The sequence below is a fragment of the Coturnix japonica genome, chromosome 3 (genome assembly GCF_001577835.2).
Source record: "Coturnix japonica isolate 7356 chromosome 3, Coturnix japonica 2.1, whole genome shotgun sequence".
In the NCBI taxonomy this organism is placed as follows: Eukaryota; Metazoa; Chordata; class Aves; order Galliformes; family Phasianidae; genus Coturnix; species Coturnix japonica.
This window is the reverse complement of record NC_029518.1, coordinates 15,058,168-15,078,280: the sequence shown is the minus strand read 5'-3', so window position 1 is coordinate 15,078,280 and position 20,113 is coordinate 15,058,168. Positions and strand designations below refer to the sequence as shown.

General features: G+C 40.9%; 1 protein-coding gene across 8 annotated transcripts in view; it reads right to left on the bottom strand.

Annotated features, from left to right (window-relative positions):
- The window catches only part of ENAH (ENAH actin regulator), a 108,707-nt gene that overhangs the window by 48,339 nt on the left and 40,255 nt on the right, over positions 1–20,113 (bottom strand). The window lies entirely within an intron of this gene.

Sequence of the window (20,113 nt, the reverse complement as noted above, 5' to 3'; positions counted from 1 at the left end):
AAGTGATTATTCCCCCCTATTCAACACTTGAGATCATATCTGGAGCATCGTGTCCAGTTTTAAGCTCCCGAGTACAAGAAAGGCTGATAAACTGGAGCAAGCCAGACAGAAAACCATTAAGGGGATTAGAGAAAAAGATGCATGAGGAGCAGCTGAGACAGCTGTGTGTGTTTAGTCTTAGAAGAAGCTAAAAGGCAGGCACGAAATTGCCATTCTCAACTACTCCACAGCTCATTATATCACTTCTTCTCAGAAGTGCACAGGGATGAGAGGTAACAGCCAAAGGTTACAGCAAAGGAGCTTTCAACCAGGTAAGAAAAAGTTCCACCAGGAGAGCAGTTAATGACTGGAACAAGCTGCCAGAGAAGCTGGCTGCGGAAGCCCCACCCTCAAAGACTTCAGAATTCAGCTGGACGAGGCCATGAAGCAACCCAACCTAACTTCAAGGACAGCCTGCATTGAGCTCAGGACTACAGCTGAGGAACTCCCACAACTCCCATCGTGACTAAATATGCTACAGTTCTAGTAGGAAAAAATCTCCTTTGAGGAGGTCCTACTGATTTGCAGACATATCATCAGAAGTACCTTATTTATGACAATTACTGCCTCAACACCTCATTTCACTGGAATGTTCTTCCCAAAAATAACATTGTGCATTTCACACTTGGAGTTTCAGCCAGCCTCTCCTGTAGCACACAAAGAGAGACCTTAAACACCAGCAGCCCTGCTGCTCAGTGTCTAAAGCTAGGAGGTTTAAATGAACTGCGCATTTGTATTACCGACCTGTTCTATAAAACAGATGTCTGTATATTTAATACAGCATCTGACTAAGCTATTTTAGAATGTTATGATTAGCAGAGTAACTCAGTGAGTCTGAAAGGGAAACAACACACTACAGTTCTCAACTAGAGATGAAACAAGTGAGAGAACATCAAGAAACATGGAACTGAAGGACTTGGGAAGATCCAAGGGAAAGTAAACATCACAAAGCTTTTCCTTTTTAGATCAAAAAAAGACCTTTCTGGTCTTTGTCAATTTATAGGTCTTCCTCAACTTTTTGTAATTCTATTATTAAATATATATGAACTATCAGAGGTATAAAGAAGTGAGACTGAAACGTGGGCACACCGTTTCAAATGAAACTCTGCTAATCAGGAATAAAGGGGAAGGATTCCTTCAAACATCTCACACACCATATTTACATCCAAAGTGCTTCTCTCTCTCCCTTTCTGTTTTTTTCTTGTTCTAAAAGTACCCAGCAAACACACAGGGAATTTGGTACTCCTACTCAAATAAGGAAAGAAAAATGAAATGTGCAAAGGCAGGTGAGTCACTGTTCTGCAAGTTCAGAAAAAGGAAGGAAGAAAAATAGTTTTAGGAAGTTATAAGAAAAGAAGTTTAGTCGAGCATTAGAAGAAATTAGTTACAGCTGCAGTTATGCACCAGGACAGTTAACAAAGGAGTTGGTAGAACTCCCTTTCACATGAGATTCTTGTCCAAAAAGAGATTATAGAAATACCTGTCAAGGCTGATCACAGCAGCCTTCAACTCATTGCTCCAATGAAAGTGATTACATCAGTCCTACCTTTCTGTAAGCCAAAGTACTTCACAACCATTTTCTCTTCCTCTTGTCCTTATCCAAAGTTCTCCTATTTCACTTCTACTGAGCTATACTGCTGCAACCATCCTACTCTTTTACCTCCTCTCTCCTGTTCCTCTCCCTCTAGATTACAGTTCCTTGCACCAGCAATTGCTTGTACATCGTTCCCACCACAAACATTACTTAACAGAAGGGGGAACAGCTGCTTAAAAGGGTGGATAGTGACAGGACAAGAGGAGTGGTTTTAAACTGAGACAGGGGAGGTTTAGGTTAGATATTTGGAGGAATTTTTTCACTCAGAGGGTGGTGACAAAATGGAACAGGTTGCCCAAGGAGGTTGTGGATGCCCCATCCCTGAAGGCATTCAAGGCCAGGCTGGACGTGGCTCTGGGCAGCCTGGTCCAGTGGTTGCTGACCCTGCCCATGGCAGGGGGGTTGAAACTGGATGATCATTGTGAAACCTTTTCAACCCAGGCCATTCTATGATTAACACAACTGACTCCTCCAACTCCCTTTCCACAGACAAGTGTTATTCTCAGGCTTCCAGGTGAGGTACCTCTCCCTAGGCCAAGTCCAGAACTAATTCATCCTCCTCACCAGAGTCACTGCTTCTGCCTCTCAATCATCTTCTTACCACACATTATCCCTGGTACCAATCAGCAGCAAGACACTGCCATCCTCTACTGCTTTTCTGAGTTGGCCTCAGGTCAAACCACACAGGTACAGCAGACCACAAAGGTACAGCTCACAAGAAAATGCACAGCCTATTTCTATGGGAAATCAGCTCTCTAAGCTGAGAAACAATAGACAAGGAAGGCCCCATTTCAAATTATGCTATTCTTTTCCCAGTAGGTAAGTATATCCATCACATTAGTAATCATAATGTTCTGAAAATGTATACCCTATACAGCACAATGGTACAGCACAGCAGTAACAAAGCAGCAAAGACAAAGCAACACAGCAATTTTCTGAAGTCAGTCTTCAAATACCATCTCCTCCCTCAAACGCATGGACTGCTAGGAACTTCGTTTTGTGCTATATTTAATCTACCTGATTTTTCTTCTCTTTAGAAAGCAACAAGTGTGTATGCTGAAGTGCATGTAATGGTCAACAATCTTCTCTACTTCAAAAATGTAACAGAAATAACTTCCCTGATCTATGGTAATAGCAGGGTGAATTGCTCTAGCATTCAGGCCAGTTCATTCTTTCCCTGCCCCTCACACACACTTCTCAGTACACTCTTCTTTGATTCAAATTACTTTTTGGCAAGCCTAATTTAACCTTACTTTGAGCAACTCCTATTTCTTCCCTACACCTTTTAAGCTCTCAACATCACCTTTTAAACAGCTGATTATTTCTCACTCTTATAACCTAGACATTACCGATGTCCTTCTTGAAGGGGTTAACTCATACTGCCATTTTAGAAGCCCTTCAAAACAGGCAAGATTTCAGTCCCTAATTTATAAGTCCTGCTTCAACTCCTTCCCAATTCCTCACTTCTTCCAGCAAATTTTACCAATATACTTCAATCAAAGTACAAAGTTTTGTCTTTCTGAAATCCAATCTCTTAGTTATAAACCCATTTTTATACTCTAATGACATTCAACTTAAACTAATCTCTAAATCAGCCAGGCCTGTGATCATTTTTCTTCTGAATACCCTTCATATAGTGCTATTTAACAAACAGCAAAAATTCCAGCATCTCCTATAATCCGACATTTGGCTTCAACTGTCAATGATTTTGAAGGCAGGTAGAAAAGGTGATTTGATTTAAAAATTCTGCCATTGTTTTATGGTATTTGTGCTTGATTTAAATGGAAAATCCTTTGTCAGGAGCTGCTGGAGGGACTCAGATCTCTCTCCTGCAATATAGGCACTACTATAATTCCATCAGAATAAGACAGGTTACTTCTAGGAGGCTCTGTGCAAAACGTCCTTTTCTTCACCAAAAAGGCAATGAACAGCATGAGCAGAAATATGGAAATCAATGCTAGAACTCATTGTAAAAATATTTTGAGTTTCTCTGACCCACTTTTAGCTTTGAACACCAAGAGACGATTGCAGTAACTAATTCAATTTAGTTAATAATTAACACTAACAATTGTGCATTCAGCGCATGTAACGCTCTGTCCTAGAAATAGGTTTGAGCTCGATGCACCACGAGCCATTAAGTAGAAGCTGTTTGATTTTCTCAATGTCAGCTATTCCACGTGTCTCTTGGAAGAAAGATGAAGCAGCTACAGAGAAGCAGCAGGAGCTCTTCAGCCCCCTTAACTAAAGCATACCAGCGCTCTAAACACCTATTTGAAGGGTTGGGTTTTTTTAATCCACACTGAGAACCAGTATAAACTGACATTGGAATTATCGTGTCTGAGAAAGACAGACTATTTTTCAATGTGTCTTGCCTCAAATAGGTCTATTATCAAAACTCAACAAAAGCTGGTTACCCTGCAGAAAAAAAAGAACAACCTTACTAGAAGCACAAAGCACACACATGGAGCAGCTGAGACACGACGCATGCTCACTCTAGTTAAAAATCAATCAACAGAATTGCTAAAACTCCTCAACACCTTTGTGACATCACCCACAGCTTTTCCACAGAAAGCAGCTCTTCTACTATTTCATACCACGAAAACCACTTGACAACATAATTATTTCCTAAGACTGCAGTGTTTCATTTTAGGAGGGCGGTTGCTGGCTCCTAGCAGGTCTCTTAGATCTGCCTTCAGACCTGAATGAGAGCTATTGAGTTAAGCAATGAGAAACTGTCTGCCATCAACTGCTCCCAGCTTGTAGGTGTCCACCTGCCTCCCCAGCTGTCCTCTCTGCTTTTCAAATGTTCATGTTTTGAGACAGAATCTGAATGTTAAGACTAGAAAGTTGCATCCATTTCACAATGACATTAACCTCACACATTTTTACCTGTTCAGCAGCAAGACCTATAGCAATCCAGTGGCATACTCCTGTGCACGTGAACTTCTGTTCCATTACAATACCCACTTCTACCCCCAAGTTTTAAAAGCAACAGTATCACGTCTACTGGTGATGTGGTAGCAGCAAGAGGACAATATACTTCCTGACAGTCCTTTCAATTCAGAACTTTCAGTCAGGACAAGTTATATCTCTATTGAGTACATCTACATGCACGAGCACAGATAATTATTCACCAAATCCATTTCTCTGCATGTAAATTTCCAATTGTATCTGGGCTCGAGATTCAGCTTCAGAACAGGTTACGCACGCAGACAATATTACTCAAAAGACGACATATTTTGATTTTTTATATTATTTGCATAGCATAAAACAATCTGCTCTACACAATGGTTATTACTCACACCGCTCAGGAAGTCCCCTAACGTTCTGACTAAAGTATTTTTTCCCTATTAAGGCACAGAGAAAACTAGTTGCCAGCTTCCTTCAGTAGAAAAACAGGAAAATAAAGTTCTCAAGACAGCAATAAGATAAAAAACAGGCCCAGAGAGAGGGCACTTCTACTATGCTACTGTCAGAACTGGAAGAGGTGTTCAGCCATTTTTTCTAATACTAAAGTTACAAATGCTAGTTATTCTATCCCCTCATATTTAAGGAGTGGAATTCACTATACCTTAAACTGCATTGAGAGCAGCATGTAAACCCAAAGTACTGCACAGGCTAATAGTACTTTGCACTTTTTCTTCCTTTTAATCTTTTCTTACCCTAAAAGTAAATACGTTTCATTAAATGTGAAGTATAATTTCAACCCAGAAAACATCACACAAATAGGCCAGCTAATAGCCAGTTAAGGCCTTTATTCTGAGCTTGTAATACTGAAAGTATTAAAAATACACAAGTATAAAAGCTGGAGATCTGTGCCATTCATTATTCTCCAGCAACAAAATAAAACAGAACTCATTCACCAACTCCAACAAGCATGTGCAAAGCCAACGTTACCTATCCACTGATTATTTGCTCTAATAAGGTATCTGGCATTATAATTATAATGCAAAGGTGAGTTGAGGGATGATTTTGCCAGAAAATTAAGGCTCCTTATCAGCGCCCTCATTGTTGAGGTTTGTGTTAACTAAAGCGCCAAAAAGCTTTATCTGCACAAGCAATTCCACTGGTTCAGCTAACACAGCAGTAATTATTGGAAAGTGATATTTTGCAGTATGAAAGCAGTACAACCCAGCAGGCATCCCACATGACTTTTTCATCATACAAGATGGCTGTTATGAAGCAAGAAACTTCATATGGTTTTCCTAATTGTAGATCACACCAGTCACTGTTCTATCTTTCCTTTGCAGCTCCAACCTCATTTTAGAAACCACCTTTTCCAGGCAGTCCTGCATAATTTTAATTTAAAACATTACTCTCTGAAGCTGTTTAAGTGCTAAGATATTTTAGATTCCATGCCACAGGACAAAGTTCTGCTCTTCACAGCCTTTATTACTGGGCTGGGTTTTTCCAATGATACCCTTCTAACTGTCATAAGTTTAATCTTTAAACCACACAGGGAGTGTCTTGTATCTTCCCTCCTTAAAAAGCTTTGAGACTCCTACCCTCCCCTGAGGGTGGTTCCAGAAGAGTTGTTGTGGTTCTCACTGGCAATATCACTGGCATTGGCAGGTTATACTTGCCTATTAAATGCTGGGGGGTTTAGGGCTTTTTAGATTGTTTGCCTTTTTTAAAACTCAAACTACAGTTACAAACTGCTACACTTGCCCAGAAAGGTGGTGGATGCCCCATTTCTGAAGACTTTCAAGGCTAGGCTGGACAGGGCTCTGAACATCTGATCTGCTTGTAGGTGTCCCTGTTTACTGCAGAGGAGTCAGACTAGATGAGCTTTAAAGGACCCTTCAAACCCTAAGGCTTCTGTGATTCTATGAGACATACATCAGTCTGACAACAGCTACAGACTTAGTAAGGTGTGGTTGTTACCTGCCTCATAGGTAAGCAATATACAAGACAAGGGGCTCCATTAAATATTGCATTTTCACAGAATCACAGAACTGTGGGATTTGGAAGGGACCTCTGGAGACTATCTGGTCCAATTTCCTGCTAGAGTGGGTTCCATACAGTAGGTCACACAGGACAGCAGCCAAGTGGACTTTTGAATATCTCCAGGGGAGACTTCACAGCCTCTCTGGCATGTTTCAGGGCTCCATCACTTCCACAGTAAATTAGTTCTTATGTTAATATGGAACTTTCTGTGTTTCAGTCTGCACCTGTTACCCCCCATTCTATTGCTGCACATGACCTAAAAGAGCCCACCCTCCATCAGCTCCCACACCATAGGTATTAAGTGTTTATCTTCTGCTAGAGTAGAGCATCCCACCCTGAGTTGGAAGAGACCCACAAGGATTAAGGAGTCCAACAGCTGACTCTTCACCTCTGGTGAAGAACATCTTCCTGATACACAACCTGACGGTCCCCAGCCACAGCTCCATTCTGATCCCTTGGGTTCTATCACTGGCAACCAGATTATGTTGTATATTATTTCACCTACTGATGCTCCATAGGTAAGCAAACAAAACAGGTGGACTCTCCCTTTATGCTACCAACCATGTCCACAGATAAAGATAGAACAGAAGAAGAATTCTACCAGCTTTCTGCCATATGTAGACATACGCTACAAGCACAACTCATTCTGTTGGTCCCCGGTAGATTATAATCCATCTTATGTGTAAACCATCCTCCAAGCACACTTTTTGAAAAATCATGTGATGAAATGTGACAGTGAGATCTGGTTATTGTAACATGAACCAAAGTTAACAGAGTGGAGTTACAGAGCATAAAATGAAATAGTAATGTTCCATAAAACCCTAGAAAAATCCATTATGTATTTTGGCAAATGATTTCCTTTAAACATTTTTCCCCCATTATGACCCTCTCCAACATATACACATCAGCCAGCATATCAGCTTTTTTGTTTGGTTTTTCTCTTTATTACATTTATCAGTATCTTTAAGAGCAAAAAGTTAAACTGATCGCTCTCCCTCCTCCCATGCACAAAGGAAAGCACTCAATGCCTTTATGAACAGAGTCATTTGGTTTGGAAATAAAGCTCCTAAAGACCATCATGCAAGACTGGTGAAAGTAAGGTGTTCAAGACTTGCATCAGGGCCTCTTACATGCTACACATACAGTAAGTAGAGACTTACTTCTCTGTATTAGTATATGTATTAGTATATATATGTATTAGTATATTCACAAGTATATGTATTAGTATATTCACAAGTACTGCATACTTGTGAATTCATCCACCAGCAGGCCAGTCAGGATAACACAACCCAGGCCCTTAGCAGCACACGCTACACCAAAGCAGCTCTTCAGCTTCTCCTCCTCACACACAGGTGCTTCACAAGAGCTACGCAGCCTTCAAGAACTGGAATTCAGATACATTCATAGCAGGAACAAATGAGATGGGGGAACTGAAGGTTATTTTTACCAGGAGGGAATCCACAAAACAAAAACATACAGTAAGGCTGTTTCACAGAGCAGAAAGAAGCCCCAGCTAACCGGCTAGCCATGCTGTCAGCAGAATCCACTGAATAACCCAGAAGAAAACTTCTGGTTTGGTTTAGGAACTGGTTACTTCAGTTTTCATTCCTGCCATCAAAGGCTGCCAGTGACATAGGCACACTAATCCAATCCAGGCCTCGTTAAAAACAGTAGCTTAAATGTCAGTAGCTGCCCTCCTTATGGCAGGCCCAGCAGCATCTGTGCTCAGAGCAGGGCGCTGTGTGTTTTGAAATCTAGATGTGTCAATGCCGCTCCATCTGCAGACAGAGACATCAGGGAACACTCTTTAACTAATATATGTTAAAATAAGTAGTGGCACACAGACATAGGTAGGTTTCAGTAGTAAGAGCTCCCTTTAGTCTGGGCCAATGCCACCCAAGATTTTTGTCACAGGTGACATTCATGGAGATAATAGTGAACCTTGCCTGTGCATCTCCACCCCAACTGAACTTCAGCAGTTGTTTTCAAGAATATATCAAAATTAAAACCTACTGCAATAAACCAGCTTCAGCAGGGGGCTGGACTGAATGATCTCCAGAGAGATCCCTTCCAACCCCTACAACTATTTGTTTCTACATGATGCCATGAAAATAATACAAGCAACAGCAGGGAATCCTCACTCTCCTACTTAATAAGGGTCAGGAAATTATTAGGTATACTTTGTGCAAGTTTGTATTCAAAGCAACTGGAGAAGAAAGAGTTTAAAGGACTTGTGGTCATATGGGAACTGTAACAGTCTGGCACATAGGAGAATATACACAAATAAGTACCTTGCTATCAGGACAGACAGGAGATCACACTGAATAGATACGGACTATCTTTCATCATTACCCAACTCATACTGACAAAAGAAAAAAATTAACTGTTTGTGGTATCCAAAACAGTATCGTGTAAGCAAATAGTAAAACAGAGGTAGATAAAAGAAAAGGAAGAACTGCCATTAGCCTTCTAGAGAGTAGCTCATAGTACCCTCTGGACAGAAGAATGAGCAGTGAGCAATAGAAAAATTCCCCTTCCAGTAACAGCAATGAAACATTAGAAAATACTACTTAGAAAAATTGTGAAATCTTCTCACAGAAGATTCTGAGAAAGTTAAGCATGTCAAGATAAATCTGAGTGTTGCTCCTCAGCTCTGTAGTTCAGGAGTGTCTCTGCACGTAGGCAGCCCTGGAGCAAACATCAGAGAGTATTTTTGGTCAGGAGCTGCACGTACCTCTTTTTATCACATCTGCAGTGCTTTCGTATGGAACATCATCCCTCCAGTCAATGCTAACTTGCATCACTTATATAAAATAATTTTGGTTATGTCACATCCAGATAACAACTATAGAGAACATAAATGCGATAGCTGCATCAGATGGGGATCAGGTGGGGATCATGGAAATGTTCTTTACATGCTGCCCAGGGCAGCGGGCACAGTCCCAACACCAGATCTAAGGGATCGTCTGGACAGCACTCTCAGACATAAGGTTTGGATCTTGGCTGACGCTGTCTGGAGCCAAAAGTTGACTCAGTGATCCATATGGGCCCTCCTCCAACTCTACCATTCTATGTCATTTCCTGATCAGGTTATCATTTAGAAGAACATGGAACAAGAACCAAGCAAATGAATTTCATGTTTCAAATGAGTTTTGCGAAGGTGGCTCAGGTATTCCCAGGCCATGGCTCCACTCTTGATGTCTGAGGAACACCAAGGCTAGTGACCCAAAGCAGGGCACTGCATCAGCTGAGTCTCCAAACCACATTCTTTGCCACAGCACCCCAATATCTGCAGCAGTTAAAAGAAAAACAAACAAAAAACCCACCACAATTCCACGATCAGAATATCCCAGCTTCCTTTAAGCAGCTGAGACACAGAGGTAAAATGCAAGAAATCAACTGAGACAAGACCTGAGTACTCACAATAAATGCTTAGGAAACAGAAAAAGAGTACTTGCAAAAAAAATTCCACATTGAATTCAGAATATCTTGTCAACACAAGACAGCTTTATAACCTTAGAAGACTGTTTCTGTCACACTTCTCCAACTGATTTGATATTTGGTATATTTGCCCAGGATAAACAGTCCCTCAAACTCAATCATGCCTTGAAATGTATCCGGTAAATTACAAGTTGGCAACCGATTAATGCTGAGTCCCAGGATAATAAGTTATAGAATGAGCTCTTTATGGTTAAGAAAGCAGGATGTGCTGCCTCCTTAGATATGTCTGCCAGAAAATACACTGAAGACTTTCAAACATGCTGGCAAATCAAGAAAAAAAAAAAAGGAGGAGGGGGGGGAGGGAGGGAAGAGGGGGTATTATTTACAACCTAATGCTCCAGAGTATTTCCCATATGCTGACAAAGAGACTAAAATGTGTATTTTCAAGGTCAAAAAAGCAGCATATTAGCCCAAAAGATTTCAAACAAGCTATCAGAGATAACCATTCAAATTCCAAGTTTCAAATATTACACGGTATAATGCATGTAGAGGGGAGCTCTGCTGGGGAAGAAGCAGACAGAAATCCTTTACCATCATAGGAGGCACCTGCATGACTAAGAACCACAGGATGCTCCACACCTCACCATATCCTTATAGATGAGCCTCACAGAAGAGGAAAGACTGGGAAAAGAGGAGAGTGACAAGGAGTCACCAGCTTCAAACCTTAATTTCTAGAACTCACCACCATTCTGATAGAACTTTCCTTAAAATGCAATAACCAATCCCTGAATGGTCTAAGAATGGGTGCTTTGTTGCAGCTCCCAACATTTTTCAATACAGTAAAACTGATAAGTTTTACTTTCAATATTACTCTGTTTAAGTTTCAGTTGCTTCAGATTACAAAGATCTGCAGCGAAACTCATTCCTCTGTGGTTACTCAAATGAGATTTGATTCAGTTGATAAGGAAAATCAGGTTTAGCCTCAAAACAGCCTGGATCTTTATCTGCTCCTTTTAAAGCTTTGGAGTAGAAATAGCTCCAAAACTACTGAGCACACACAGCTTCTCTTCACATGGAGTACGCTGGCAATGCAGCTACTAAAATCCTCACAACACGCTGCTGTATTTCAGTTGTCACATGAAACCAAGGACCTCAGCCAGAATCAATATACAAAGGTGCACTGCAACTATGGCAATTCAGTATCTGCTCACATCACCAGCACAGCTGAAACACGCATTAGCTTCGCAGATCCTGCAGTTCACACTGAAGTTACACTCTGAGTTACAACTAACTTCTGCCAGTTATCCTCGAGCTGCCCCTACTGCCACAGCTATTTCAAGCAACAACAAATGCTTAAGCAATTAATGTGACCATTGTCTCCAGAAATTGAACATCAGTTCTCCACTGAAATGCTGCTGTATCTGGATAAATCACGAACACTTTGTGACAACCCCAATAGTCAGATTCAAACGACACTTCACTGAAGGCTGCGTAACTATTAACTTGCTCTTCCCAGAGAAAAAAAACACACGTTGTGACAGGTTGCATTGGTGGGATTTGGAGTTGATTCCAAGATCTGCTTTCTGCTCTCCAGGTTTCCAGCCTCCATGAACAACACGTGTTAGGAACGCACATAGAAGATGAAAAGAGCATGCAGAATCTCCTTTTGTAATAGGTTGGTCCAAATCTGTCTGCAAGAGAAGAGAACTGCACAGGAAAGTGAATAGGGCAGCTCTTTGTCTCAGAATCAACTATGTACTACCCATGCTCTCCTTCTGTGTAAGTCATGCTTTTAGAAACACTGTCTGATCCAAATTTAGACAGACTTGTTACTTGCATCCATATCTGCAATGTTTCCTGACAGCAAGATACGTGAGGAAAAGTTAAGGCTTTGAAAGTGTTGACTATAGCATACACAAAGGGGTAATGTTTTCAACAAATGCAATTTCCAAAACCCATCGGAAGGCACACGGGGCCTGGCTGCCCACACAATGCCTGCTCAGGTTGCTGCCCCTTGCAAGCCATCTGACTCAAGGAACAACCTGAAAGGCAACAGGTGCTTGCCGTTAGAACACTGACTTCTACTTACCATCTCTGGGTACGTGGCCTGAGTTTGCGTAACCATACCTGCCAACAGAACTTTTAGAAGTACTTGAAATACTTTTTGGTACTGTGACTTTGCTCGTTATGCTGAAGCAGTCTCCCGTGTTAAAAACTGTAAGAGTCTGGCAGAGGAAAGCCACACTGCAAAGCCCTGGGGTATTGATTTTGAGGCTATTTAGAATAACTTTGCATAAAGTTACACTTTTATAACTTTACGTCCTGTACCTTAAAGAGCTACACTCAGTTCCTAATGTCTCTGAGTCATCTACCACATTAGAACTCAGCGTAAACCTGGACTTCTACCCTTTTACAATGCTTCCTACAGAGCTAATAAGTGTCTTATTCTAACGGTGAGTTACTGAGGAATCCACTGAAACCATTTCCAGCAGCCAGGGTGTGGCAGGGCTGAAAGCTCCCTCCAGAGCCATTCTCTGGCTGATAACACGTCTGCAAACAGCGAAGAACTCTTACAAGGAAGAATTTCAGTGCATCAGCACTTTCTCTGAAGAGAAGGCCACAGCACGAAGTTACTATGTAATGAATAGTACCGTAGTCTAGACTTAGTTTACCTAAAGTCTCTAAACTTACATCCATCTTACAATCCCACCAGTCTGATTTTTATTGGAAAAATACTTCCTCTTGGTTTTTAACAGTTTGCTTCCAATGTGTTTTCTCTACACCATACAGCCAAGAACAGAGTTCTCTGCGAGATTTATGAGGCACTGACAGCCACATCTACATCCAGCCTCCACCAATACCCAACCCAGGGCACTCCAGCGATGACACAAAGCCCAAATGATTCAATTACGATAAAAGAATTTCATTTCTCATTTACAGTCACCACCACGTTAGGAGGACCTTTGATTTATGGCGATATCTTTGTATTTTAATCTAGATGATGGCATTATGTATGCCGATGAAAACAATCACAATACTTACAGCCCATTCACATCTTAAAAAAAAACAAAACACAACAGGAACACAAAGTTGGATTCCCCAGGGCAAAAAAAAAAACACAAGAACATATAAATTAAATTCATAATGTAGGCTAATTTTTGCAGCTAGTTGATTGGAAAGAACTGCAGAGGAAAATAATAGCTAAATTTAAGCATGTTAAATGGATGAGAGTTAATGAATTACCTCTATTACTTGCAATGTGTTTTAAAATGAAGGAACAGGTAGATTTTTTTTTTAATGCATTAAGAAATTCATCCTCCTTAAATGGAGCTCTACTCAAGTTTCTTATAAAGACAACCCCCGATGGTGAGCATATATTCCCACTATATGGCACTTCCTCCTGATTCCAATATACAAGACAAGCAAAGCCTTTTCTGCATCATTTGCTGCTCCACACCATCAAAATGAACAGTGTTTGGCCTAAATTTAAATCATATAACCACAGCTTCTTTCTATGGGAGCCTTACAAATGTAAATAAAGACAGCTTTTGATCCTGACATGGAAACCTGATTTAATTTTGAATGAACTAGAACACAGCTACATTTTCTTACACACAGCTACATTCACTTTCTACAGCTACCAACTGCCAGACCAAAATGAGAAGTGCACTGCAAGTAAGCGCACCTCCTGTGTGCCCACAAGATGTGAACTTCTTAAAACAGCACTTATGGTTCCCTGGAGCAAAGCAGGAAGGGTTACTCATCACTTCCCCCCTTAGGCCGTTAACCTCTGTAATACTCACATTCCCACCTTCCATCACTGAAGCACTACTTGCATTCACTGCAAAGGAGGACACAGGAGATAAATTAATGAAGCTTTCAGACTTGATGTCTAATTAAGACTTAAAATATACAGAAATTGATGTTAAAATTCCCCAAAGTAACTCTCACATTAATAATACACAAACTATGCCAACCCACAAATACTGCAGTAAAAAAAAACAAGTAACAGCCACCAAACAACTCGCAAGAGGAGTGATTTTCAAGCATTTCACTAGGTTTTGACTATGATACTACAAACCACAACGTGTGCTTCATTGTCTCCCCCAGGCTCCAGGCAATAACACTCGTACTGAAAATCTCAAGTAAAACAATTATGCTACCAAATTCACAACAGCTTTAGTGCTGCCACTGTAACCATTTTCTGAGGTCAATTTTTTCCTCCAGGTTGGTTTAATAACCCTCATAAGGAGAGAGAGGCAAGGCAGAAGAGTTAACCGATTCTACTACACCATAAAAACCTGTTTTTTCCTGCTAGGCGAGGAATCTGAACTTGACGTTTAGAGAAGACTTTGTAACATGCTTTCTGAATTACAGGTACTAACCCCACAAATACAGCACCGCTCTATATCACAGGATTTCTACTTTAGTTCTGTGTGTTTTGTTCTAAACACAGCCACCCAGTTACATTCTAAGAGGAAGAAAAAAGCAAAGCTGTGTTGACCTATGAGACGAGTAAGGAATGTAATGTGGTACAGCAGCAGAATGGGGACCTGGAGTAACAGCTCCAAGCGAGCTCTGCTCTTGCCCAGCATAAATCACACACAGGAGCTGTACAAATCTGAATGCTCAGACTTTCCCTCCAGCCATACAAATTATGGAATACATACTGCCTCTCTGCTGCATACACAAAGAATACTTCTGTGAACATGATCTCAAGAAAATGCTGCAAACTGCTGGAGCGATCACCTGTCAAATAATTGTCAAAATGTTTAGAAACATCTTTACTTCCTACCACCAACCTGCATTCGCTCAAAGGAATAAAGGGGAAGGTGCTATTTGGATAGTCTCAACTGCTTAATCTGCACATCCACTTAATCTATGCTGAGGGAAGTTAATGCTCTTTTGGCCCTGAGGTACGACAAGCAACGGGATCGCTCTCCCTTTTCATTTCCCTAGCAAAGAAAGAGCTGTGTGATTTTGTGCTACATACCATGAAATAGAGCAAGAATGCATGAGGGGAAACACAGAAGCTAGTTACCAATTGTGAACTTCTGACTCCAATCAACATCAGTTCCTATTGCCATGAAGGTTAAAGAGATCTACTTACTGAGTAAATTCGCAGCATTTGTTGCTACAGAAAGTTTTTTAGGCTGATACAGTCTGCCTGTAAAGGAAGACCTACAGGGAACATGCAATCACAAAGGCCTGAAGCCTTTCCATTGCCTGGCCTGGTATGCTCACCAGGACAGAGCACAGGACCTGTCTCCTTTGTGACATTACTGTGCTGCTGCAATCTCTGCTGCTTCACACAGAACCTTGCTGTGTCTGCAGACAGGGAAACCTAGAGCACTGACATCTGCATGGTTTGCATTATACATCCTGCTTGCTTTGCTTTGTTATCAAGGGAGCTGCATCTAAGATAGGAAGCAAAGTCTTTCAGATTAACAGTTGTTTTCTATTGCTTAAAATAGAAGAAGGAAGTCACAGTTTAAACAAACACTCACACTGTATGGAGACCAACACTGCACAAATCTTAGCAAGCTTTTTATCCCCCCTTCTGCTATTAATTTTAGATATAACAGCTTTCAAGCCTATATGCATGATTGTAAATGTAACACAGTGCTATACTGCTTTTGATGTATTCTTAACTAATATTTCATACCAAACCAACTAACCTAAAGCAAGTCCCTGAAAACACTGGTCTCTGCAACATCAGGAAACCACCACTTCATGCCCCTCTAATAGCACATTATCTGATAGAAGAAATTAAAATAACCACACAGAATGAGACTATTTCGACAGCTACTTGACCAGCACACTCCACAATGAAATTCTAAGCTCAGTATTTCAACTGCAAAGTCAAAAAAAAAAAAAGACATGATTATTTTTTCCTGTTACAGGCAGCAGCAGTGCAGCATTAATATCTGGTTTAGCAAGTGCTGTATTTACAGGCTGGATGGCACCAAGCTTGCCCTCAATCCTATGGCACACGCACACATGCAGACAGTGAGTGCTTAATCTCAGCAGTGGGAATTAGCCAAGAAGAGCACTCAGACTTCCAAGAGACTGAGAAGGAGAGCTGAGCACAGTGAACTCTACAGGCTTCTAACAGCACACAGCCTGCAGTCCTCTTAAGAATTTAAAAGCCAAAACCAAGCCTGTAAGTTCTGCTCTCCCACATCACAGCTACTGAAGTTGGGGCAGCTCCCCAGTGCCAGCACCTTCACCTACTCAAGCACTGCACAGCAGCACAGCAGGTCTGGCTAGCTGACATCGAGAGAGAAAAAACAATCCTGCTCTCGCTTCAGCTGGAGAGCTAACAATAGATGTGGTGCATTCCACATCTCAAATAGAGCTGCAAATAATCCGAGCATTTTTCACCACAGTCACATGCAGCGCACAGGCCACGTCACAAGTCTTCCCTGAACTGCAGGAATGCTCATCCAGGGGCTTCCTGAAGCCACTTTTTACAACCTCAGAAGATGTGTTCAAGTTATACAGATCCTAAGGTGGTTCACACTGACAGATTCTTACTGTAGATATAAAGCTAGAAAACAGAAGTTCCCATTTTAGGACCTATTTTGCAAACGAGGCCTACCAAGAAATTTTAACATGCCAACTAAACTTAGCATGGATAGTTTGGCTGGCAATTATCCACTTAATCACCCCAAAAATCTTTACAAGAACAGAACAGTATCTTCATAATCATAACAGCATTCTGAAAAGTAATATTCAGTTGTTCAAAAATGACATTCAATTAACTGTGGAACTGAAGACGATAACAATTAAAAAAAAAAATCAGATACGCAGCTTTAGACAAAATACATTGATTCTGCTTCTAATTTCCATCAAGACTGCAATAAGCACAGCTTTAGCAAGTGCTAGACATCACTTGTCATTATTTTCTGCAATTCACACAGCACGCATCAGATAATAAGCTCCATAAACAACATTTCTTTCGACCAAATATAATGAAGTTCCCAAATCCCAAAAGCTAAAACACAAAACAGGGAGAATGGCTGCATGCACTAACAGATGTTTAGAACCCAGTGACAATCAAGCTGTCTTGATTCAATTACATTTTTTGGTAGAACTTTCATGATGTTTGGGCTACAAACCCTATGTATAGAGATTACCTTGGCATGGTTTGGAGATCACCTACAACAAGAGGGAATGGCCTTACATTGCTCCAGGGGAGGTTCAGCTGGAATATTAGGGAATATATCCTCTCAGAGCAGTGATGCAGCGGCACACGCTGCCTGGGGACGTGGTAGAGTCAAGGTTCCTGGAGGGCTTCAAGAGCCATGGAGATGTGGCACTGAGGGACATGATGGGAATGGGTTGACCGCTGGACTAGATGATCTCAGTAGTCATTTCCAGTCTTAATGATTCTATCATCTATAGACATTTCCAATCCCAGAACAATCACCAGGAGAGCGCACTCGGCAGGCAGAGCTGACATTCACCACAAAGCAAAACCAAAGCATTTGTTTTGTCAATGACTCCACTGACAGAGGTTTAAAATCAGAGTGTCTTTCATATTTTCATGTGTCTCCCTTTGCTGGCCCTAACACAGGTGACAGCACAAAAGCAACGCAAGTCTGAATGGAAAGCCATGCTGTTGGAAAAAAAACACAGCACCACCACCATCACTTTGCTCACACCTCTGAATTTTACTCAGTGCAGTGAGGCAAATCCCATACAGCGTTCACTACAGCCCGATGAAAAGAATGGACGCTCCACCCCACTCCCATTCCCTTTCTGTTATGTTCTTTGTTATCTGAAGTTTTAAGTTTAACATCTGATAGACAGATAAGCAGCATTAAGTTACTCAGAGAGGTACTCAGCAGTGTAAGGCAGATTAAAGCAACTCCACCAAGAAAAAAAATAAAAAGAATATTATCTTGCAGCAACGCAAAATATAAGCAAAACTAAAAGGGTTCCACATTTTTGGACCATTCTGCAGCAAGCAGTTGCTACGCTGACAATTTTTAGTGAGAATTCAGCAACTTTGGAGAAGCAGGTAATCCATGATTATCAGTTTCAGGTTTATCTACCACGTCTACCAACTAGCTATGCAGAACATTAAAGTTTGCTAACACAGCAGCAGTACTTCCAACACTTTCAGCCTGCTATGAAATGCAAATAAGCCAGGTACAAAGAAGACAAGCTGCTCCTATCTTTTCAGGCAGTATTTCTGCTAGGCACAGAAGCCATGACTACTGCTAATTACATCGCAGTGAAATTAATTCTTATGCTACAAAACAAAAGAGCTTCAATCAGAAAATTATTTTCAAGTAAAATATTTTGCTCTAAGAACAATTAGCTCAAATTGCTTGCAAAGAATATACTGACTGCAAGTCATACTATACTCTTCAATACACTAGGCTTCCTGGAAGGTTTTTAACCACATTGGTTGTTACAGCAATACACCTCTTTTTAATGAAAACCTGACGTTTCTCCTGAAATGATGTACTGCAACAGACTGCAGTTTCGTAAGTTTCACATCTGTATGTGTATATATATATATATTTATATATACACCCACAAATATATATATATATATATATATATACACACACACACATATATATATATTCATATATATATATAAAATTTTGTCCCCAGTGAGAAAACCCCAACATGGTAGTTGTGAGCAGAAGACTATGTACTTGCTCAGTTCATGCTGAACAGATTCTATTCCAACCTGAGCAGAGACTCGGCAAAGCTTTACCCAAGATCACTACAGCTGTATTTTCAGCTGGTGTTCAGAACCTCATTCTTCCATGGTCCAAGTGCCAGTAAGATGTGCAGATGTGTTAGATCCATTTGTGGTTACCTCTCTGAGGTCAGGAAGGATGTGAGGCACTGAATGAAGAAGTGGATTCAGCTGTCAGGTTTGGAAGGTTCCTGAATTTAACCAGAATCCCCCTCAAAAAACAGAAGCACAAACTACTGGTAATAACCTGCTAACATAACAAACAAATCTTTAAAGTTACTTAAGAACTAATAGTATCAAAGAAGTATTTTTCTATTCTGTAGTCCTACACTAATTACCGTAGAGAAGTAGCAGACGCCATAGTATGTCTTGGTTCCTAACAGAATTAACATCTGTATTTTATTTCTCATGAACCGTCCTGCATGCAGAAATAACTATAAGGAAAGCAGTCTTAGAAAATAAATTCAGATAGAAGACACAATACTTGGAAACAAATGTATCAAGTGCCATTTTGGGAAGCCTGTGCTGCATCAGAATCATGAGGAAATGGAATAATATGCCTTCCTACCTCCAAAGAGAGAAGCTGAGAAAATACCTGATCTTAAAGGAGGATGGAGTAAAAAACACTGAATGACACCAACAAACTGAAAAATAACTCTGTGAAAAAACTGTTCAGTTCTACACATATGTATACCCCAGGGTACAGATGTAAGATAGCAATAGGACAGACCGGGTGACAATGAGACTTGGCTTCGGAGGAGATGCAGACCTAGAGGAGAGTAGCAAAAGTGGCAGGAGGTCTTGGGGAAAAGCAGCCTGCAGGGAAAGATAAATGAGACCAGCTATCTTAATCTTGAAAAGACTTAGGGGAAAACAATCCCTAGCGTACACTAGAGGTAGCTTAAAAGAGAATAAGCTGTCGTCTATGTCTACAGCTAGCAAGTATAGAAAGCTTAATTCACAGAAAGTGATTTAAGCCACGCAGTAAGAGGAAAAACTCCTGATAAAGGTGATAACATGTATTTAGCTACGGTGCCCAGACTACAGTCTACATGCCAGACTGATTTTTCTTGCAGACTGCCTGCCCAGACTGCCCCCAGCATCATTTCTCCCCAGTCTCCCAAAATAAGGCCAGTGTTATTTTGAAAACCCATTCCTTCTTGCACTGAGAGTACCACAACACCTCCCTCCCTTAATAACCATGTTTGCACCTGTCAGATAGCCAAAACACATGCAAAGCGACCCACTCCATCATTAATTATAGAGCAGTTGCATCTCTAATTATCTAGGAGTCAGAGTGGACTGTTCCATTATATAAGACACATGAACGCTACATCTGTCTTTCAGTTACATGGCAAAAGGAAAGATCA